Raw genomic sequence first — 24,151 nt, 5'->3', positions numbered from 1 at the left:
TGTCTGAGTGGTCTCCCTCTGGTGTGACTGTGCTGTTGTGTCAGTAAATGAGAGGACTGAGTGAATCCATTTACACATTCATATGGCAAAGTATCTTTTCTCCACGGGGGGATTTTACCCATGAGTTTCCAGCTCAGACAGGAATCCCAAATGCTTCTGGTAATGAGTTCCACGTTCTTAGTGTTCTCCAGTTAAAGAAGAGCAAAATACTGTGGATGCATCATATTTGAATTAACATTAGAAAATTCTATAAATACTCTGTAGATCTGAAAGCATCTGTGGAGAGAGAAACAGAGTTTACATTTCAGGCAGATGAGCTTTCATCAGAACTGCACAGACCTGAAGTATTAACTCCCTTTCTCCTTCCACTGATATTGTGAGTATTTCCAGCATTTTCTGTTTTTATCTCTGGTTGCTCTTGAACTGTAATTAGATTTATCAGTGACAAACTGATATTTATTCTCATCTGTCCATAACTGGAAACATCTCTCACTTGACTACCCTGTCAAACCTTTTCATAATCTTAAATGTCCAGGTCATCCTTTACTCTCTTTTCCAGAGGAAAACATTTACAGCCTGTCCAATTTTTCTTGTTGGGTGTAACCTGCCAGTTCTGGCATCATTCTAGTAATTTTGCCTTACATCTTCTCCAGTGCTTCCAGATCCATTTTATATATGAAGCTAATCTGAGCAGTAAACTCACTATTGTACCCAAATGCCTGTATGTTGCAGCATTTTAATCCTTAGCTGAATATAAGATGGGATGGAATGAGCAGATCCAACGAGCCAGTCTGTAACATTATAGAGCATCCACAAAGTTGCCTCTTCCTCTTACAGTGGGATGGTGGGCTGTTTAACTCTTGATCCATCAGTTATGATATGAAGAATAACATGTCAGAGAAAGATAGAATTTCAGTGGGGTGACACAAGCCAGATGAAAGTTCAGTTAATATGATTGCCAAGCAGTGATAGGGAGCACTTGCGATTCATGTGCACCTTCTCTATGCATTTTCCAGATTAAAAATGAATTGAATCTATCACTCTCCACTTTGAGTATATTCAACATGCAAATCCATGAAGATTTGGATACTCGGGGAATCAATATATTTGGGGATAGAGTGGGAAAGTGGGGCTAAGGTTAATCATTTAATGGTTCAGAGGCTTAAGGAGCCGTTTGGTCTACATCTGCTCCTATTTCTTGTGTTCTTATGAACATCAGTGTGAATCATTTCTATGCAAACACAGCAGATGCAGCACCCACACTTTCACCTCCCACTTCTTACATTCCAGGACCCCAAACACACTTTCCAAGTGGCACAGTGATTTATTGTGTCTTCTTGCAATTTAGTATTGTGTTACCTGCTCATAATGCAGTCTCCTCTACACTGAGGAGACTAAATCTGGATTGGGTGATTGCTTTGTGGAACATCACCAGCCTGTGAGTCTGTGAGCTTCCGGTCATTTACTATTTTAATTCGCCACCTCACTTCAGGTCTGACCTCTGCCCTCAGCCTCCTGCACTATTCTAATAAACCTCAAAGGAAATTGAGGAACAGCACCTCGTTATCGATTGGCCACTTCACGACCTTCTGGACTCAACATTCATTTGAACAATTTCATATCATAACCACTGTTCCCCTTTTCCGCACAGTAACTGATGCCAGTTGTTCTGCCGTTACGATTTTTATTTCCTCTCCACTTGTCTTTTATTTGTTCACTTGTTCCATTGATTTGTTTGCTTGTATCATTATCGCCCAGTTTTGCCTTGCACTATCATCCCCTTTGTCATCTAATCTCCAGCTTTCCATCCTATCACAGGACCGTTTTTCTTTCCTGCTCTCTGCTTCTCTTATCTCCGACTATGTACTTGTGGTAAACATAGTTCTCCCAGCTTGGATAAAAGTTCAGTGACCTGAAAAAATCCCTCTGTTTCCCTCTCCATTGTTTGCTGAGTGTTTCCAACATTTTCTGTTTTGAGGTCGGATTTCCAGCATCTTGTTTTTGGGTCGCTGTTGATCAGTTTACTCTCACTTTCCGGTACCTGTTTAAAGGTGAAGAAGGAACGTTTAAAGAAAGAGACAGCAGTAACTATCACCCTGTTCGACATGAAACTAAACTCATTTTTAATTCCTCACCAGTAACAATGTTAAACACAAAGCTTCCAGCCGGGATTGATAAAAGCAAAATACTGTGGTTGCTGGAAATCTGAAACAGAAAACGAAGGAAAAACTCAATAGGTCGAACAGTATCTGTGGGGAGAGAATGAGAGTTTACATTTCGAGTCCGTATAATTTCTTCGGAGCCGGGATTGAACCGGGGACTTTCTCATGTAAAGTAAACGCGATAATCACTGCACTGGGGAAATGAGTGTGAATCCCCCCCGGACAGAGGGGAACTGACCATCCAACTGTAGCTCTAATTCCCAAACAGAAAATGCTGCCAAGAATCAGCAAGTCAGGCTGAGTCTGTGGCCGCTCTCAGCGTTTGAAACCGTCATAATGCCCGGGTGATTGACGGCTGCTCCGGACCAATAGAAACTAGGTGCGGGGCCGGAAGACCGAGCTGGAGCGGCTGGTCTTCCAACGAATCGGAGTGAACGAGGGGCGGGGCTCGTCTTGTGACAGAAGCATGCGCAGTGAGGGTAATGGCGAGAGTGAAAGACGCTTTTTTCTCGGATCCGCATTCGGCAAAGCGGGGGGGTGGGGGGGTGGGGGTGCGGGTGGAGGGAGCTGATAGATCCGGTGGGTGGGCGGGGAGGCTTCTTAAACGTGTTGTGTAAGCCGCGAACCCCGAAAAAGAACGTATCGTTCCACTTTTCACCAAGCGGGGCCAGTGATCGGGCAGGTTAACGGCCGCCATCTTTATTGGAGTAATGTGCAGCAGGGCGCATGCACGGCCGCCATCTTTGTAGGGGGCAATGTTAATGACTGGGAGGAGCTTGTTACCCATTGTTCAGAATGGGGACAGCTTGTCCATCAAGCTGTATTGCCCTTTGAGTCACATTGTCTTATTGAGGAGGCAGAGCAGGAAAGAAAATGAAGCAAATCCTGCTGTCCTAATACCAATACCTCATGGAACCCAATGTGTCCAAAGCACTGTGCATCTGTTTAATCACATGAAGACCCACGGCAGAAACTCACGACCCTGATTAAATGTCATCCTTGAATCGAGGAACTGCTGATGACGACGAAGGGTAATGTGCAGCAGGGTGCATGCGCGGTCACCTTGGGCCAGGTAGCAGGAGGGGAGAATATTGTGAACTTCTGTCCTAGACTGAGAGGGATGGATTTTTGAAACTCCTTTGACAAGGGATTAGAAGGGGAAGCAAACTCAAATCAAGAAAAATGCTTTTCTCTTCTGATTTTCTATCCTGGACTGACAGTGATGGCTTTTGTGAACTTTTCCCACAGGATATTAGAAGAAGATTTTCAGACAAGAAACAAACCAAACATCACATCCAACATCTGACAGAATCAGAAATTCATCAGGACCTGGATATTATCAGCCTTTGAGTGAAAGTATTGAGTTCCAGATCATTATCACTCGCTGTGTAAAATTTCTTCCTCTCATCTCCCCAAAACCTTAAATCTATGGCAAGTAACCTTTTCACAATCAGATAATGGGAACAGTTTTTCTTTATCTACCTTACCTAAACCTATTATAAACTTGTACATCACTATCAAATCTCCCCTCAATCCCCTTTGCTCCAAGGAGAACAGCCCCAGTTTCTCCAACCTAACATTGTAAATAAAATTCACACCCCTGGAACCATTCTGGTAAATCTCCTCTTCACCCTCTCAAGGACCCTCACATCCTTCATAATATGTGGTGATCACTGGTTTGCACAGATCCAGATGTTCTGTGTTCATGTCTGTGATGTCATCACACACCGACAATTGTGCGGTGACATCACCCCGCTCCCTGGGTATTTCCTCAACTGGGAGATTTTTCTCTGACTCCAGTGCTTCTGATATCTTTCCAGCTGCAGGCTCCAGCAGGAGATTTTAATATTGAAAACAGTGAAATTGTTTCAGAGATGAATATTTTTGACCGTTCAGCTACCATTTAGAACTCTTAGTGCTGTACTTTGTTATCTGTGAGAGTTTCATGGCTCTCGGGCTGTGCAGCTCCTGTTCTGTGGATCTGAATCCATCTATTACTCTGTTTCACCTCTACCCTTCCAGATCACCTCTCTTCCATTCTCTAACATCCTCTGCCTCCAGTATTGGGTGTATTTTAGCTCTATTTGGTATTTTATATTTTGCTTACCAGCTTTATGTTCCTACCATATTTTTCAGTCAGGAATTCTCATTTCCTGCACTTTGGCCCATTTCTCTTCTGTTTTTAAGCTTATATTGACCACCAAATTCTACATCATTTTTATTCCCCGTTATCATTCTGCATAACCTGAAATATTAACTATTTTGCTTTGTTCACAGATATTGCCTGATCTACTGAGTATTTCCAGCATTTGCTCTTTTTATTTCAGATTTCCAGCAGCTTCAGTATTTTGTGTTCCTTTTATTGCAAGCATTGCTCACAGAACTGAGTCTATAAACACACATTATGAGCCAGTTTGTTGCCAGGTAGGCATTGGTTCAGAAGTTGGTCCTCAGCCTCCAGTGTTGGTCCTTTTTAATAGAATCAGAGAATCATTGAATGATTACAATACAGACGGAGGCCATTTGATCCTTTGTGCCTGTTCTGGTTCTCTGCAAGGACAGATCAGCTAGTCCCACTCCCGTGTCCTTTCTTCAGCAATTTTTTTCTCCTTAGATTTTTATCCAATTCCCTTTTTAAAATCTTATTTGCATCAGTTTGAGCTGGAGGGGAGATGGAGGAGAAGCTGCTGGGTTTAACCCTGAGGACTTTGGAACTCAGTTGGACCCAGCAATTTCAAACTGAAACTATCAAGGGAGGCAGATACTAGAGGAGATCTGGTTATTAAACAAACGCTGTCGTACAATGTAAAAGAGTATTGTTTTTGGAATATAAACATATTTTTAAAAATTTATTCTTGCGATTTGGACATCACTAAAAGGTCAGCAGCATATATTGCCAATGCCCAGTTGCTCATGGAGAAGATGATGTTTGACCTTCTTACCTCTGCAGTCCATGTGGTGAAGGTGATCTCATGAAGCTTTTAGGTGAGGAGTTACACGATTTTGACTCAGCAATGATGAAGAAGCAGAGATATACATCCAAGTCAGTGGCGTGTGATTTTACTGAAATGTAAAAGATTCTGAGGGCACTTGTCAGGGTAGATGTTGAGAAGATGTTTCCATTAGTGGGACAATCTCAAACTAGGGGACAGAGTTACAGAATAAGGGGACACTCATTTAAAACTGAGATGCAAAGGAATTTCATCTCTCAGAGGGTAGTGAATGTCTGGAATTCTCTACTCCAGAGAGTTGTGGAGGCCAGATCACTGAAAGGATTTAAAGAGGAGGTAGATAGATTTTTGAAATATTGAGGAGTTGAGGGCTATGAAGAACTGGCACAAATAAGGAGTTGAGGCCTGGGGCAGAGCAGCCATGATTTTATTGAATGACTGGACAGGCTTGAGGGGCCGAATGGCCTACTCCTGCTCTTATTTCTTATGTTCTAATAATTTATATTTATATTGTGCCTTTAGCATAATAAAACTTTCGAAGACATTTCACAAAAATGTTATAAAGAAACATTTGAACTGAGCTACATAAGTTGTTGTGAGGGAGCAGGGCAGCAGGTGTATGGCCGAAGAGGTAGGTTTTGAGGATTATCTTAAAGGATGAGAGTGAGGTAGCAACGGGGAGAGGTTTAAGGATGAAATTCCAGAGTTTTGGGGCCTAGGCAACTGAAAGGACGCTACCAGTCAGGAACGCCTGAATTAGATGATTGCAACCTCTCTGCAGATGCCATCAGACCTGCTGAGTTTTTCCAGGTATTTTTGTTTTTGATCTTGGAGGATTGACTGTCTGGAGGAGATTACAGAGATAGGGGAGAATACAACCATGGAGGAAAATAAAGGTGAGAATTTTTAAATTTTGTTGCTTCTTAAACAGGAGCCTTTGTAGGTCAGTGAGCATGGGGAGGACGGGCGAACAAGGCTTGATGTGAGTAAACACACGGGCAGCAGAGTTTTACGTGACATCAAGGTCACAGGGAGGTTGAATATAGGAGGCCAGTGGGGAGTGTGTCAGGATAGTTAAGTCTACGTGTAACAAAGGAATGGATGACGGTTTCAACGGCAGGTGAACTGAGACAAGGACAGAGTCGAATGATGTTACTGAGGTGGAAATGGGTGGTCTTGGTGATGATGTGGATTCGTGGCTGAAAGCTTATTTTGCTTGGGGTGAAATATTCTGCCATGGTTGTGAACAGCCTGGTTCAGCCTCAGACAGTTGACAGGGAGAGGGATGGAGTCGGTGCTAAGGAGTGAAGTTTGTAGTGGGGACCGAAGACAAAGGCTTTGGTCTTCCCGGTACTTAAGTGGAGGAAATTTCTGTTAATCCAGTACTGGATGTCAGACCAGTCAGGACGATGAGTGACACCTGAAACCCTGGTCCTTTTAGTAGGTTCTGGGTTTGTTTCCTCTCCTTGACCCACTGCCTGTTCCACCTCTCTCTCTCTCTCTTCCTCTCTCTCTCTCCTCCCAAAGAGGCCAGTGTCTTTTTGTAGGTCCACTCTGGGTGACAGGTTCCCTTCCCTGAAGCAGTTGGGTTTTTATGACAATCCAGCAGTTTTCATGTTCGCTTCTTCCTTGTGCCGGCCTCACAAATTACCAGATTGATTCAGCTCAATTTTACAACCTGCCTTAGTGTTTTTGTGGGTTTTCTCTCACCCCCTTTTTCCTGCTTTAAATCACTTTCAGTCGTGAACCTCAAGCCAAACATCACATCAGGAGCTGATAGTCACCCAATTTATCATAACTGGAAAGCATCAGCCTTTGAACATGGAAGGAAAAAGCACCGTTCACATCGCGGAGAAACAGTACATGTGTTCTGTGTGTGCTCGAGGCTTCAGACAATCATCTGGCCTGTCAAGACACAAGCGCAGTCACACCGGGGAGAAATCGTGGAAATGTGGGGATTGTGGGAAGAGATTCAATTACCTGTCTGATCTGGAAACTCATCGACGCAGTCACACTGGGGAGAGGCCGTTCACCTGCTCTATGTGTGGGAAGGGATTCACTCAGTCATCCAGCCTGCTGAAACACCAGCGAGATCACACTGGGGAGAGGCCATTTACCTGCTTCGAGTGTGGGAAGGGATTCACTCAGTCATCCCACCTGCTGACACACCAGCGCGTTCACACTGAGGAGAGACCTTTCAAATGCCCGGACTGCGAGAAGTGCTTTAAAAGTTCTGGGGAACTGACGTCCCATCAACGTGTTCATACTGAGGGGAGACCATTCGGTGCTCTCATTGTGGGACTGGATTCAGGCGATCAGAACAGCTCACTGTGCACCAGCGAATTCACACTGGGGAGAGGCCATTTACCTGCATGGAATGTAGGAAGGGATTCACTCAGTTATCCACCCTGCTGAATCACCAGCGAATTCACACTGGGGAGAGGCCATTCACCTGCTCTGAGTGTGGGAAAGGATTCACAACCTCATCCACGCTGCGAAAGCACCAGCGAGTTCACAAGTTTCTACAGTGATGGATTTCGCTGTTAACCACATTCAGGACTGAATCATGTTCATTGGGGTCTGTTTCTGCTGATGTTAATACACTCCAGCCCAGTTAGTGGGGATATTATTCTGGCAATAATTAAATAAATCAGCTTTGTGTTGAACACACAGCCTGTCGAATCTTCTTAGTATCTCGAATACAAGTTAGTTTCTTCCGAAGGGCTCTACCCAGCCTCCTCCATCCTCACTCCCAACAACAAATGCGGGGAGCTCATGGAGTTTCTTTGTCACTAAGATTGAGACAATCTGATCAGCTGCCTTAGCTGCTTCCCTCTTTCCCACCAGCTTACCAGGCCAAACAGTCTCCACAGTTCCTCTTTGACCAAGCCCTGAAATTGCATCTTTCTCCAGTTTCTTTTCTATCTCCTGTCAATCCCTGTCAGAGCTCATCTTGTCCATGAGACCCGCATCCAAATCCCTCGACCCTATTCTCATTAAACTGCTGACCATCCAACTTGCCCATGTTAGCTGATATTGTTAATTTTTCTCTCTCTCTCCTGGTACTGTCACCCTCGCCTTGAAATGCACCATTGTCACCATCCTGAGGGAAACCAACCCTTGACTCCACAGTCCTAGCAAACTACCTCCCCATCTCCAACCTCCATTTCCTCTGCAAAGTCCTTGTACTTGGTGTCCCCCAAAGATCTATCCTTGGACCCTCCTATTTCTCATCTACATGCTGCTACTAGGCAACATCATCCTAAAGCACCGTGTTAATTTTCACAACGCCCAGCTCTACCTCACCACCATCCCTCTCCATTCCTCCACTGTTACTAAATTATCAAACTGCTTATCTGACATCCAGTACTGCATGAGCAGAAATTTCTGCCAATTAAAAATTGGAAAGACCAAAGTCATTGTCTTCAGTCACCGCTACAAATTCCGTTCCCTAACTACTGAGTCCATCCCTCTCCTGGGAACTGTCTGAGGCTGAACCACACTCTTCACAATCTTGGTGTCAGATTTGGCCCCAAGATGAGTTCCTGACCACATATCCACACCATCATTAATACCAGATATTTCAATCTCCCTATCATCACCTGTCTCCACCCCACCCCAGCTCATCTGCTGCTGAAACCCTCATCCACGCCTGTGTTACCTTTAGACTTGACGATTGCAATACATTCCTGACCAGACTCTCACATTCACCCCACCCCCACCTGGAAATGTGAGATTGTCCAAAACTCTGCTGCCCATGTGCTTTCTCACGCCAATTCCCATTCACCCATCACTCCTGTGTTCTCTGCTCTACATTGGCCACTGGTTAAAACTCGGTTTTGACCAAATCCTGATTTTAAAATTGTAGCCTTGTTTTCAAGTTCCTCTATGGCCCCATCCCTCCCAATCTTTGTAATCTCCAGCCTCACACCCTTTGAAATATCTGCTTTCCTCTTATTCTGGCCCCTTCAACATCCCTGATTTTAACTATTCCACCATTAGTAGCTGTACCCAGGCATAAAATTCTCTCCCTAACCCGCTCCGCTCTTCTAGCTCTCTCTCCTGATTAAAGATGCTCGTTAAAATCTACCTCTCCAATCAAGGTTTTGGCTATCTACCTTAATAATGTCCTATGTAACTCAGTGCCAATTTTTTTCTTTATGAAATTTCTCAGAAGCATTTGGTATGTCTTATTACATTAATCATGTTGTATAGATACCAGTTACTGTTTCACAACAGCCAGTTTGTGCACAGTAAGATTCCACAAACAGCAATCAGACCAGTGACTAATTAATCCAGTTTTTTTTTGGTGGTGATAGTTAAAGCACGAATATTGGTCCCACTGCACCAGGAGAACTCCCCTGTGGATAGTTTGTGGAGTTCTTGAGGTTTCCTGAGCTGAGAGTGGAGCTGATTGAGCTGCCGGGTCTGCAGTGTACTTGAAGAGCCGTTGTTTGGGATTGTTCCTCGTAATTCACTGACTCCCAGTTAGAGTTTTTCTACAATAAAGTAGTTAACTTTGAATATCAATCCTAATTTAATCTTTGGACCAAAATCTACAACTTTTAATCAGCTGTAAAAGAAAGTTCTCGTGTTCATTTAGCACTTTTCAAATCCTCAGAACATCTCAAAGTGATTCACAGTCAATGATGCATTTGGAAGGACGAATGAGGAGAGGCAGTATAAACTAAATGGTACAATTTTAAACACAGTGCAGGAACAGAGTGACCTGGGAGTGTATGGACACAAACCTTTGAATCTGTTGATCAATTGTTTATAAAAATATCATGGGAACCTCGGTTTACTAATGGGGACATGGAGTGAACAAGCAGGGCAGTTATCCTAAATCTTTATAAATCACTGATCAGCTGTAGTCTTGTGCTCAGTTCTGAGCACCACACTTTGGGAAAGATGTCTAGGCCTTCGAGTGCAGAGAAAATTTACCAGAATTGTATCAGGGGTGAGAGGTTTCAGTTACGCAGAGAGACTGCAGAAGCTGGAATTGTTCTCTTTAGAGCAGAGGAGGTTAAGGACTGATTTAACAGAAGTGTGGAAATGGTTATTTTTTAGGAGTTTTCATTTACATTGAGAGAAATTGTTTCCATTGGCAGGATGGTTGGTGTGTCCACAGGTTGAGTGAGTAGTGAATCTCTTCCCACACTCAGTGCAGGTGAATGGTTTCTCTTCAGTGTGAGAGAGTTGGTATTTCATCAGATCTTTAGAGCTTTTAAAACTCTTCACACAATGAGAACAATTAAAAGGTCTCTTATCAGAGTGAACAACTTGATGGGCAGTGAGGCTGGGCACACAAGTGAATCCTTTCCTACAAATGGAGCAGATGGACAGAATCTCCTTGATGTGAACTTGTGGGTTGTAGGGATTGAACTCCTTACTTACAACAGGATCGGATGTGACAATAAAGTTCAGTTATGGAGCAGCTTGATTAAGAGAAAGGCAGGAGAAACTTCTGGACTAAAGGTAAAGTTCAAGCAGTGATTTACAGAATAATTTGAGCTCTATACTTACCTTGTCGTATCTGGACAGCAGAGCGCACTTCTTTCCCTGTAGCTTCTGGTTTTCGTGTGGAGTTTCCAGCTTTCTTGCTTCTTTCTTATTTCTTTGTCTTCTTCCCTTTGTTCTTTTCTCCACTGCATCAAACTCCTTGAGAGGACTGTTCTTATGCTGGAAACCCCCCTGCACCACCGCACCACCCCCCCCCCCCCCCCCCCCCCCCCACCTGCCCCCCGCACCTCCAAACTGGCTCCCCTGAGGCCACCAATCAGAACTGTCCATGTACATTTCACTACACAATCATATGGCTCTTGTCCAATCACAGGTGTGTTCATCTGAACAGCGTTCGCCTGTTGTTGAGAGCACACACATTCCTCTGTGATTACATAGAACTTCCACACTTCCACCATCTCACAGTTCTAAACTAGGACAAGCCGGTTCAAAGCATGACATCACCCCCAGCAGACTCTACCCTGCAGATCAACACACAGGCAAAGAATGAACACAACTCCTTCAGACTGTATAAATATACAGACAAAGAAAGAACAGAATTCTTACAGACTGTATCTGGAGAATGGGTGACTTAGTGAATCTCTTCCCACACACAGTGTAATTTTCACAGTTTCTCCTCACTGTGAGTGTGCTGGCGTTTCTAGAAGCTGGATGATTCGGTGAATCCCTTCCTCCACACGATGCAGGGGAACAGTCTCTTCCCCAGTGTGACTGAGCCAATGAGTTTCCAGCTGGGATGGAGAGTTGAATCCCTTCCCATAGTCCCCGCATTTCCGGTTTCTCCCTGTTGTGGGTGTCCTTGTGTCTCTTCAGGTTGGACAATCAGTTGAAGCCTTACATAGGATTACATAGACATACAGCACAGAAACAGACCATTTGGCCCAACCAGTCCATTTCGGTGTTTATGTTCCACTTGAGCCTCCTCCCATCTTTCCACTTCCAAGTCTATCACTGTAACCCAATATCCCCTTCTCCCTCATATGTTTGTCCAGCCTCCCCATAAGTACATTGATATTATTCACTTCACTCACTCCATCTGTGGGTGAAGAAGTTTCTTCTGAATTCCCTATTGGATTCTTGGTGACAATCTTATATTGATGGTGTCTAGTTACACTTTTCTCCACAAGAGTAAACATTCTCCCTGTATCTTTTCTATCCAAACGTTTCATCATTTTAAATGATTAGCTCAGCCCTCAGACGTCTTATTTCAAAAGAAAAGAGACCCAGTTTGTTTGTGTGTGTGCGTTCTCATGACATATAAACCCATGCATTTATTGCCAATCCCTAATTGCCCTTGTTTAGAGAGCATTTTTAAGAGTTGCTGTGGGTCTGGAGTCATATGTAGGCCAGACCAGGTGAGGATGACAGATTTCCTTTCCTAAAGGGCATCAGTGAACCAGATGGGTTTTTATGACAATGGTTTCATGGTCATCATTGGACTTCTAATTCCAGATATTTGAATTCAAGTTCCATCTGCCATGGTGGGATTCAAACCCGCATCCCCATTACCCTGGGTCTCTGGAACACGAGTCCAGTGACAATACCACTCCACCACTTCCCCTTAAATTCATATGGTGACCAGAACTGCACACAGTATTTGGCTGTTGGGTTTATGTTGTGCATCAGGTGGGCTTTGCTTTTTGCTTCAATGACAGATGTCATCTTTGCTGAGTCGGTCTCAAACCAGTCGTTGTTGTGGGTTCCACCTTTACCAAATGTTACTGCTGCTGTGACAGAAATGATTGAATCAGCAACTTCTAAACTTCATCAATATTAATGTTGATTGATGAAGCTTTTATTGATCTGCCTGTAAAATATTTCACCATTTTAATTGCTGTTCATTCATAATTTAATTTCGTAATGGAGGTGTCACTGTGAAGAATGTGGAAGTCAGTAAGAATTGTCAGCAAGGGTTAATCAGCACTTTCTAATTGGAGATGTTATTCAGTGGAACCTTTCAAACACTGAATTGTAGATTTTGCATCAAAGATCAATTTAAGATTGAAGTAAAAGTTCAGAATTTTATTGTGAATTAGCTCCTATTGAGAGTTCTCGTATTAAAGGGAAAGATCACAGATGAAGCTTTTAAAAAGGGACAATGCAGCCCTGAAAATCAGTGACATTTCCAGAATATTAAACTTTAGCCAGTTACAGTTTTGTTAACATCAGCAGAAACAAACCAATTATTGTCAGACTATCGATCCTGGGTGTGATTAACATCAGCAAAAACAGCAGGATCCAAACCCTGTGAACCCGCTCATGTCTCAGCAGGTGTTGTGACTGAGTGAATCCCGACCCACACAAGGAGCAGGTGAATGGTCTGTCTCCAATGTGACCTCGCTGATGTGTCAGCAGTTGGGATGACCAAGAAAATCGCTTCCACACACGGAGCAGGTGAACTGCTTCTCCACAGTGTAAGTTGGTGTTCACTGAGGTCGGTTGACTGCCAGAAACTCTTTCCGCAGGAAGTACAGCTGAATGAATTCTCCTTCGTGTGCATTTGGTGGTGTTACTGGAGGGCGAATACCTCAGTGAATCCCTTCCTACACAGAATCACACAGTACAGAAGAGGCCCTTCGGCCCATCGAGTCTGCACCGACATGTGAGAAACACCTGACCTACCTACCTAATCCCATTTACCAGCACTTGGCCCATCGCCTTGAATGTTATGACTTGCCAAGTGCTCATCCAGGTACTTTTAAAAGGATGTGAGGCAACCCGCCTCCACCACCCTCCCAGGCAGTGCATTCCAGACCGTCACCACCCTCTGGGTAAAAATGTTTTTCCTATCATTCCCCGCTAAACCTCCTGCCCCTCACCTTGAACTTATGTCCCCTCATGACTAACCCTTCAACTAAATGGAATAGCTGCTTCCTATCCACCCTGTCCATGCCCCTCATAATCTTGTACACCTCGATCAGGTCGCCCCCCTCAGTCTTCTCTGCTCCAACGAAAACAACCCAAGACTATCCAACCTCTCTTCATAACTTAAATGTTTCATCCCAGGCAACAACCTGGTGAATCTCCTCTGCACCCCCCCCAGTGCAATCACATCCTTCCTATAATGTGGCGACCAGAACTGCACACAGTACTCCAGCTGTGGCCTTACCAAGGTTCTATACAATCCAACATGACCTCCCTACTTTTGTAATCTATGCCTCGGTTGATAAAGGCAAGTGTCCCATATGCCTTTTTCACCACCCCACTAACATGCCCCTCCACCTTCAGACATCTATGGACACACACGCCTCAGAACTTCCTAGTGTCATGCCGTTCATTGAATACTTCCTTGTCAAATTACTCCTTCCAAAGTGTATCACCTCACACTTTTCAGTGTTAAATTCCATCTGCCACTTATCTGCCCATTTGACCATCCCATCTATATCTTCCTGTAGCCCAAGACATTCAACCTCACTGTTAACTATCCAGCCAATCTTTGTGTCATCCACAAACTTACTAATCCTACCCCCCACATAGTCATCTAGGTCGTTTATATAAATGATAAATAATAAGGGTCGCAGCACAGATCCCTGTGATATGCCACTGGACACTGGCTTCCAGTCACTGAAGCAAAAGCATATCCTTGCAACAACTCCCACACACGAAGCAAGTGAATGGTCTCCCACCCATGTCAATCCACTGGTGTTCAGCGCGGATGGATGAAGACTTGAATCTCTCTCCACAGGTTGTGCAGCTGAATGGCTTCTTCTCGGTGTGAACTCGCTAGTGTAATTGAAGGCCGGATGACTGAGTGAATCCCATCTCACACACGGAACAACTGAATGGCTTTTCCCCATTGTGAATGCATTGATGAATTTCCAGCCTGGATGAAGAATTGAATCCTTTACCACATTCCTCCCAGTTCCATGGTTTCTCCATGGTGCCGGTGTCCATGTATCTCTTCAGATTGGACATCAGTTGAAGCCTCATCCACACACAGAACATGTGTATGGTTTCTCCCCACTGTGAATGGTGTGATCTTTAATCAGACTGTGTAACTAAAGCTCTTTCCACAGTCAGTACACTGGAACACTCTCACTCGGGTGTGCGTGTCTTGGTGATTTTCCAGTCATACAGATGTTTGAAACATTTCCCCACAGGCAGAACAGACAAACATTTCTCCATCCACATTGAAAGGCTGATGATCTTCAGGTCCTGATGAATCGAATGACTCTGTCAGATCATGCTGTGGTGTTCTGTTTGAGTCTCCTGCCTGTAAAACCCATTCTAATATCCTGGAAAAGAAGTTTACAAAACTCATCACTGTAAAGACAGGATAGAAATTCTAAACAGACAATCTTGGTTTCTATGGAACATGGTTTCCTCTCTTGTTCCTGCAAGGCAGTAAACTCTCATCCCACACACTCTTCCTCCTCCCTGTGCTGGAATCCAAAACACAGGGTGACCAAATGTACAAGATTTTACAGAATTGTCCTGTATTCAGCTGTCCTGGGCTTCCTGGTGCCAGAACACGGTTTGTCCCTTAAATTGGACCTTTGTGGTCATGCCTCATGCAGAACACTGTGCCTTACTGTTTCTGTGCTCCAACAGCTCTGTCAGCCAATTCACCCCATTCCTCCGCGCCTCACCAGCTCTGGCAGCATCCCAACCAAGACCCTCCCACCCACTCATACGGACTCCCATGGCAAGTTGTCCCTTAATTTTCTCCATGAGATATGGTCATCCCGCCAAACCCATCATACCATCTCTACCATTCCTCCTCTCACTCCCAGTTTATCCCTCTCTCTAATCTGGCTTGGTTCTGTTCTTAAGTCCCTGTGTGGAGAGTAAGAATGTAATCAATGAATTCATCATTTTCTCTCCTGGTCACTGGGACCATGAAGCCCCATCCACTCTCTGTTGCATCCCCAAGATGGCCACACACAGATAAATTAAACCAAAGAACTTTCCTAACCCCCACAGCCTATCTACATGACGTGATATACCAAGGATGGTCCAAACAGAAATGTAAATTAACTGTCTTTTACCGTAAAAACAACCCCTTTGATTTTTTGACCCACGTGGTTAATTTATATCTCTAATGGTGAGTTCCAAAGACTCACAGCCCACTGAGGGGAAAAAAATTCTCCTCATTTCTGTCTTAAATGAGCAAACCCTTATTTATAATCAGTGACCCCTAGTTCTAGATTCTCCGACAGGAGGAAACATCCTCTCCACATCCACCCTGTCAAAACCCCTCAGGATCTTAAACATTTCAATTAAGTCACCTCTTGTTCTTCTAAATTCTAGCAGGTACAAACCTAACCTGTCCAAGCCAAACCTTGGTGGGAGGGGAGGCGGTGGCACAGTGGTATTGTCACTGACTAGTATTCCAGAGACCCAGGGTAATGCTCTGGGGACTCAGGTTTGAATCTTACCACAGCAGATGCTGGAATTTAAATCCAATAAAACATCTAGAGTTCAAAGTCTGTTGATGACCATGAAACCTTTGCCAACTGTTGTAAAAACCCATCTGGTTCACTAATGCCCTTTACTGTGCAATCCTTACCTGGTCTGGCCTGCATGTGACTCCAGACCCACAACAATGTGGTTGACTCTGAAATGCCTCTGAACAAGGGCAATTAGGGATGGGCAACAAATGCTGGCCTAGCCAGTGACACCCACATCCCATGAACAAATGAAAAAAAAGCCCTTCCTCATAAGACAATCCACCCATTCCTGGTATTAGTCTAGTAAACCATCTCTGAACTGTTTCTAACACATTGACATCTTTCCTAAATAAGGAGAACAGGACTGTACACAATAGTCCAGATGTTTTTTGTTCATTCATTCATGGGATGTGGGCTTCGCTGGCTGGGCCAGCATTTATTGCCCATCCCTAGTTGCCCTTGAGAAGGGGGTGGTGAGCTGCCTTCTTGAATTGCTGCAGTCCATGTGGTGTAGGTACACCCACAGTGCTGTTAGGAAGGGAGTACCAGGATTTTGACCCAGCAACAGTGAAGAACGGCGATATATTTCTAAGTCAGGATAGTGAGTGACTTGGAGGGAAACTTCCAGGTGGTGGTATTCCCATCTATCTGCTGCCCTTGTCCTTCTAGATAGTAGCGGTTGTGGGTTTGAAAGGTGCTGTTGAAGGAGCCTTGGTGAATTCCTGCAGTGCACCTTGCAGATGGTACACACTGCTGCTACTGTGCATCGGTGGTGGAGGGAGTGAATGTTTGAGGATGTGTTGCCAATCAAGCAGGCTACTTAATCCTGGATGGTGTAAAGTTTCTTGAGTGTTGTGGGAGCTGCACTCATCCAGGCAAGTGGGGAGTATTCCAACACACTCCTGACTTGTGCGTTATAGATGGTGGGCAGGCTTTGGAGAGTCAGGAGGTGAGTTATTTGCTGCAGCATTCCTAGCCTCTGACCTTCTCTTGTAGCCACAGTATTTATATGGCTGGTCCAGTTCAGTTTCTGGTCAATGGTAACCCCCAGGATGTTGATCGTGGGGTATTCAGTGATGGTAATGCCTTTGACATCAAGGGCCAATGGTTGGATTCTCTCTTGTTGGAGATGGTCATTGCCTGACACTTCTGTGGCGTGAATGTTACTTGCCACTTGTCAGCCCAAATCTGGATATTGTCCAGGTGTAGCTGCATTTGGACATGGACAGTGAAGGATCCCATGGCCACTATTTGGAAGGAGAGGAGGGGAGTTCTCCCCTGTGAGGCCAATATTTCACCCTCAACTAATCTCACTAAAAACAGATCATCTCTGGTCATTATCACATTGCTGTTTGTGGAGGCTTACTGCACACAGAGATGTCCTGAGATTGTGGAAGGCACTTCACAATTGTCAACTCCAGCTTGGATACTGTGGTTAGCAACAACAGCATTAACACTTCCCCAATATCATAATTAACAAGGTTCACTCCTGAATCTGATTAACAGCAGCAGAATCAGAGCAGTGCAGTCACATGTGAACTCGCTGGTGTTTCCCCAGGTTGGATGATCGATTAAATCCCTTCCCACACATGGAGCAGGTGAAGGGTCTCTCCCCGGTGTGAACTCGCTGGTGTGTCAGCAGCGCTGATGATTGTGTGAATCCCTTCCCGCACTTGGAGCAGGTAAACGGCCTCTCCCCAATGTGAATGCGCTAGTGGCTCAGCAGGTGGGATGATCGTGTGAATCCCTTTCCACATTCAGAGCAGGTGAATGGCCTCTCCTCAGTGTGAACTTGTTGGTGTGTCAACAGGTTGGATAACTGACTGAATCCCTTCCCACACTTGGAAGGTGAATGGCCTCTCCCAAGTGTGAGTGCGCTGGTGTGTAGTAAGGTGAGATGATTGCCTGAAGCCAGTCCTGCAGTGAGAGCACCTGAACAGTCTCTCATCAGTGTGAATACGTTGATGATATTGCAGATCCCCAGGAGTTTTGAAGCACTTCCCACAGTCTGAACATTTAAAAGGTCTCTCATCAGTGTGAACTCGTTGGTGTGTCAGAAGGTGGGGTGAAGTCCTGAACCTCTTCCCATACTGTGAGCAGCTGAATGGTGCGTATCTGGTGTGAATGTGCTGGTGCACCCTCAGTCCATGTGTGTTTTTAAAGCTCTTTTCACAGTCAGGGCATTTAAACTCTCTCTTGTCAGTGTGACCTTGCTGGTGTTTCAGCAGGTGGGATGAGAGAGTGAATCCTTTTTCACGCACAGAACAGGTGAACGGCCTCTCCCCAGTGTGAAATCGCTGGTGCCTCTGAAGACAGACTAACTGAATGAATCCCTTCACACACAGAGCAGATGAATGGCCTTTCTCCGGTGTGATTGCGTCGATGAGTTTCCAGCTCAGAAGGGGATCTGAATCCCTTCCCACAGTCCCCACATTTCCAGGGTTTCTCCCTGGTGTGAACGGTGCTTTTTGCTTCCATGTTCAAAGGCTGATGATATTCAGGTCCAGATGAATCGAACGACTCTGGCAGATTTTGATGTGATATTTGGTTTACCTTTCCCGACTGAAAATCTTTCTGATACACTATAAAATGAATTGAAAACAAACAAGGAACTATGAAACAGAACCCACAAAAACACAAGGGCAGGCTGTGAAATTGAGCTGAATAAATCTGGTAATTTGTGGGGGCAGCACTAGGATAAAATGACCATGAAAACTGCTGGATTGTCAAAAAACCCAACTGGTTCACCAATGTCCTTCAGGGAAGGGAACCTGCCACCAGTCTGGGCCTACACAAGACTCTGGCCTCTATGGGAGAAGAGAGAGAGGTGGAGGAGGGGAAAAGGAGATGGATTTCATAGATCTGCAATTCAACCAGAATTTTTGATAGAATCTCCCAAACCCATGACCCCCACAACCTGGAAAGACAAGAGCAGCTGGTGCATGGGGAAAACCATCAGCTCCAAGACACACAGCAGCGAGTTCATACTGGGGAGAGGCCGGACACCTGATCCACGTGTGAGAAGGGATTTAATCCATCATCCAACCGGCTGACACACCAGTGAGTTCAGCAGTGACTCCAGGGGTTGGACTCTGCTGTTAATCACATTCAGGACTGAACCATGTTCATTCTGATAGTTTAGGTTTGTTTCTGCTGATAATAATCGCTATAACTGGACTGGTGATTTAATATTCTGGAAATCGGCCTGTTTTACTTTGTAACCCTTACTCTTCAAATAAAGCATCTTTCTTCAACCTACAACAAACAGTGATTTACTTGTAATGTTTTCTATTTAATTTCTTTATTCACTGCTCATCATATGGTCTGCATCTACATGGGGAAGTTCAGACACAGTCACTTGTCATTTTAATTCTCCGCCCCACTCCCACTCTGACCTCTCTGCTGTTGGCCCCCTGAACTGTTCCAATGAAGCTTAATGGAAGCTCGAGGAACAGCAGCTCATCTTTTGATTCGACACTTTACTACCTTCCAGAACTCAACATCGAATTCAGCAGTTTCTGCACCAGCCGGGAGTTGTCAGGACCGGGAACTCTTGAGCTGAAAAGGTGTTGGAACCTGATTCTATAAGGAAATTTAAAAGGATTTAAGAATGAGGAACTTACTGATTACAGAGTGTGGGTATATGGGTCTAAACATGACTGCTCTTTCAAAGAGACAGCAGAAGCACAAATGGTTGAATGGCCTCTTTCTGTGGTGTAAGTTTCTATTATTCGAGGAGATGGCTATTTAGCATCTCGTGTCTGTTCCACCGTGAAATGAGATCATGGGTTATCTGTGATCTAACCCTATATGCCTGCCTTTGCCCCATATCCATTAACACCTTTGGTTAACAAAGATCGTTCAACGTTAGATTTAACATTAATGTTGATCTCACATCAACTGCTGTTTGTGGAACAGAGTTCATCACTTCTTCCTCCCTTTGTGTGTAGAAATGTTTGTTAACTTCACTCCTGAAAGGTCTGGCTGTCTCATGTTTACACTATGCTCCCAGTCCCAGATTCCCCAACTGGTGGAAATTGTTTCTCTCCATTTATCCAATCAGTTCCAATTAATATTTTGAAAACTTTGATCAAATCAACCCTTAAATCTTCTAAATTCCAGGGAATACAACCCAGCTTTGTATCATCTCTCCTCACAATTTAACTCTTGGAGTCCAGGTATCATTCATTCAAATCTGTGCTGCACTTCCTCCAAGGACAATATATCCTTCCTGAGATGTGCTGCCCAGAAGTGAACACCGTTCTCCAGGTGTGGTCTGAGCAGGGCTTTGTGTATCCAGCTACTTTTCCAGTCACAGTAATACCTGAAATTAAATTATCAGGATAGATGACTGAAACTCGGATTGTTATTTCTGTTAAGTGGGGAGTTGTGGACTAGGGACATAGTCTAAAAATTGTGGCCAGGTCTTTCAAGTGAAATGAGATAACAATTGTTGACACAAAGGCTGGGAAAAGTTTGGAATTCTCTCCCACAAATGACAATTCCCTCACCAATATGGCCACCCATTCACCCCCCAACCGCTCCCCCCCCACACCTTCCCCTCCCAAGATGGTGACAGGCAGTTGCCTGCATAAGCCAGGCCTCTTAGCAGGGTTTCCAGTCCCACAGCCACCATGTTTTTTTATTCTATGATGGGATGTGGGCATTGCCCATCCCTAATAGCCCCGGAACTGAGTGGCTTGCTGGACGGTTTCAGAGTGAACCACTTCACTGTGGGTCTGGAGTCACATGTCGGTTGGCAGATTTCCTTCCCTGAAGGGGCGCAGGTGAACCAGATGGGGGTTTAAAACAACCCATGATAGTTTTATGGTCACTATTTCCGAGACCAGGTTTATGTTCCAGATTTATTCACTGAATTGAATCCATATCCTCAGAACAAGGTCTCTGGGTTTCTAGCCCAGTGACATTACCACTAGGCCACCATCTCCCCGCCCCACGAGCTCGCGCGCGGTTTCCAGGCTCCCCCCTGTTCCCAATCTCCAGCCGTCAGCTTCATTTCTCACCCTTTGAGATCTTAACCCGACCGCCTTCTTCGGGCTCCGATTCCAGTACTGCGCATGCTTCAGTCGCCCCGCCCCTCCATTACTCCGATTGGCTCGAGAACCAGCCGCTGCCGCGGACTCGCCCCCTCCTGCTATTGGTCCGGAGCTGCTGTCAATCAGCCGGGCATTGTGAGCTGTCTGGTGAGAGGTCACTGTCGGGTGTGGGTTAATAAACCCCGGGCGGGGTTTACAAATCCCGAGTGCGGCCCCAGAGCCGAATATTAAACAATGAAACAAAAATAGAATTACCTGGAAAAACTCAGCAGGTCTGGCAGCATCGGCGGAGAAGAAAAGAGTTGACGTTTCGAGTCCTCATGACCCTTCGACAGAACTAGGCGAATCCCAGGAAGGGGTGAAATATATGAACAAGGCAAAAGAGAGATACGGAAATCTTGTCGCAGAGACGAACAGAAGTTCTTCAAGGAGGTAGGCATTTCTTGAAGAGCAGTGGCAGTCAATTAAACACAGAGATAAAAACAAAAAACTGCGGATGCTGGAAATACAAAACAAAAACAGAATTACCTGGAAAAACTCAGTAGGTCTGGCAACATCGGCGGAGAAGAAAAGAGTTTTGTCCACTCTCACTATTCGCCGCTTCTGGCTTCTCTCTGAATCCTCCCAATACACTGAACACCAATGTGTTCACTCTGTTTCAGTATTCTGAATGTGAGAATACCTTTACAAGAAGCAATGACCTGCTGAGACAACAGCGTATTCGCACTGCACTCTCTCTAAGACTCACAGTGATGGAAAATTGTCTCACCCCTGTACAAAAACTGCCTTTGGACTGTGGCTGGGAACTCCTGTCTGTTGGCTGTCAGAAACTCGGCTGAAACTGTCACCCAACTGTCTCCAGGAGCAGCTGAGAAAACTGTAGAATCCAATCGGATGGACAGACCCATCAGAGAATTAATGTACAGGTTAAACCTTCCTTCCTGCCTCTGATCAAATACTTCTCTCTTTAAAACCAGGGTTCAAAGTTCAGATACACACCGAGACAGAGATTGCTGACACTCAAGAACACTTCCCAGTGTCAAATAATCAGTCTGTTGTGAGTCATTCACACAAGGGGCTGCTTCCTGGCTCCATCTCCGTGTGTGTCAGCTCACAGGGGCGTGACTCAGTACCATGTCAGCATCTGACCGCCCTTATATCACACTTCAGCAGCTGGGGCCCAGACATCCAGGAGTTCTGTATGAGAGTTTCACTGTTTTCTGTCACCATGAGCCTCAGGGAGCAGTAGTACTCTGCAGCGTCGGTCAGCTGCAGCCCCCATATAGTTAACATGGTTAATTTGGTCCCGATTTCGAGCTCTGCAATTTGGCAAATTGGGTCCAAAATTGGCTTAGTGGCAGGAGGCAGAGGGTGATGGTCCAAAGTTGTTTTTGTGATTGGAAGCCTGTGATGAGTGGCATACCTCAGGGATCGGTGCTGGGACCCTTGCTGGGACCCGATGTGAGTATAGGAGATATAATCAGTAAGTTTGCCGGTCACACAAAAAATGGTGGTGTCGTAAATAGTGAAGAGGAAAGCCTTAGATTACAGGGTAATATAGATGGGCTGGTAAAATGGACAGAGCAGTGGCAAATTGAATTTAATCCTGAGAAGTGTGAGGTGATGTATTTTGGGAGGATTAACATGGCAAGAGAATACAAACGAATGTCACGAGCCGAGGAAGTACAGGGGATCAGAGGGACCTTGGTGTACAAGTCCGTAGATCCCTGAAGGCAGCAGCACAGGTAGACAATGTGGTTAAGAAGGCATATTGGATACTTGCCTTTATTAGTCAAGGCATAGAATATAAGAGCAGGGGGGTTATGTTGGAGCTGTATAAAACACATAAAACACATCTGGAGTGATCTGTGCAATCCTGGGTGCCACACTATAGGGAGGATGTGATTGCACTGGAGAGGCTGCAGAGGAGATTCACCAGGATGTTGCCTGGGCTGGAGTGTTTCAGCTATAAAGGGAGACTGGATAGGCTAGGGTTGTTTTCCTTAGAGCAGAGAAGGCTGAGGGGGTAACTGATAGAGGTGTACAAAATTATGAGGGGCATAGATAGGGTAGATAAGAAGAAACTTTTCCCCTCAGTGGAGGTGTCAATAACCAGGGGGTGGAGATTTAAGGTAAGGGGCAGGAGCTTTAGAGGGGATTTGAGAAAAGATATTTTCACACAGGGGATAGTTGGAACCTGGAACACACTGCCTGAGGGGGTGGTAGAGGCAGGAACCCTGACAACATTTAAGAAGTATTTATGTGAGCACTTGAAATGCCATTACATACAGGGCTGTGGGCCAAGTGCTGGGAAATGGGATTAGAATAGTTAGGTGCTTGATGGCCAGCATGGACGCGATGGGCCGAAGGGCCTTTTTTGTGCTGTATAACTCTATGACTCTCTGACCCCGAGCTAGGTTATGTTCAGCCTGCTCACAGGGGGGATGGTTCCACTGTTACAGACCAAGTAGGAATGACATTCTATTGTGACATTGTGGAGGTTTTCTGACATTCTGACGATGCTGGCGCACATGAGGTCTATGATTTTAAGGTGCAAGATAGTGTGGCATTACTTTCCTCATCATCTGTCATAAGAGGATCCCCTCCATTATCCACTTTGTCTTGGTTATATCAACATGAAATAATAGTAATGATTGCCATCATCATCATCATTGAAATCTCTGATGAGTCTCTGGAAAGGCAGTGAGCTCTCTGCAACAGAGAAGATTCCCCATATGTCAAACTTAAAGATGGATGTTTGAATCTTGAAGCAAAACATGATAAACAACATTAAGTTCACAACCATCATGTTACTGGATATCTGTAATCACAGACAAGTGAAGGTACATTATAAACAGTATGCGTCCATCATGTATTATTCTGTCTTTCTATCTGCCTTCATAAACTCCACTCATTTCAGTTTCCCTCCTTTCTCTCTTCTTGTCTATGTAATATTGATACATATATAGATACATAGATTCTCTTCAGTCTCTTCCCCACATCGTAAATATTTCAGTAGCACGTGTATCACCGAGCCCTCAGTGAACCACTGTGTGCATGGGCTGAAA

The sequence above is a fragment of the Carcharodon carcharias genome, chromosome 27, assembly GCF_017639515.1.
Source record: "Carcharodon carcharias isolate sCarCar2 chromosome 27, sCarCar2.pri, whole genome shotgun sequence".
In the NCBI taxonomy this organism is placed as follows: Eukaryota; Metazoa; Chordata; class Chondrichthyes; order Lamniformes; family Lamnidae; genus Carcharodon; species Carcharodon carcharias.
Note: the sequence above shows the minus strand (reverse complement) of the source record.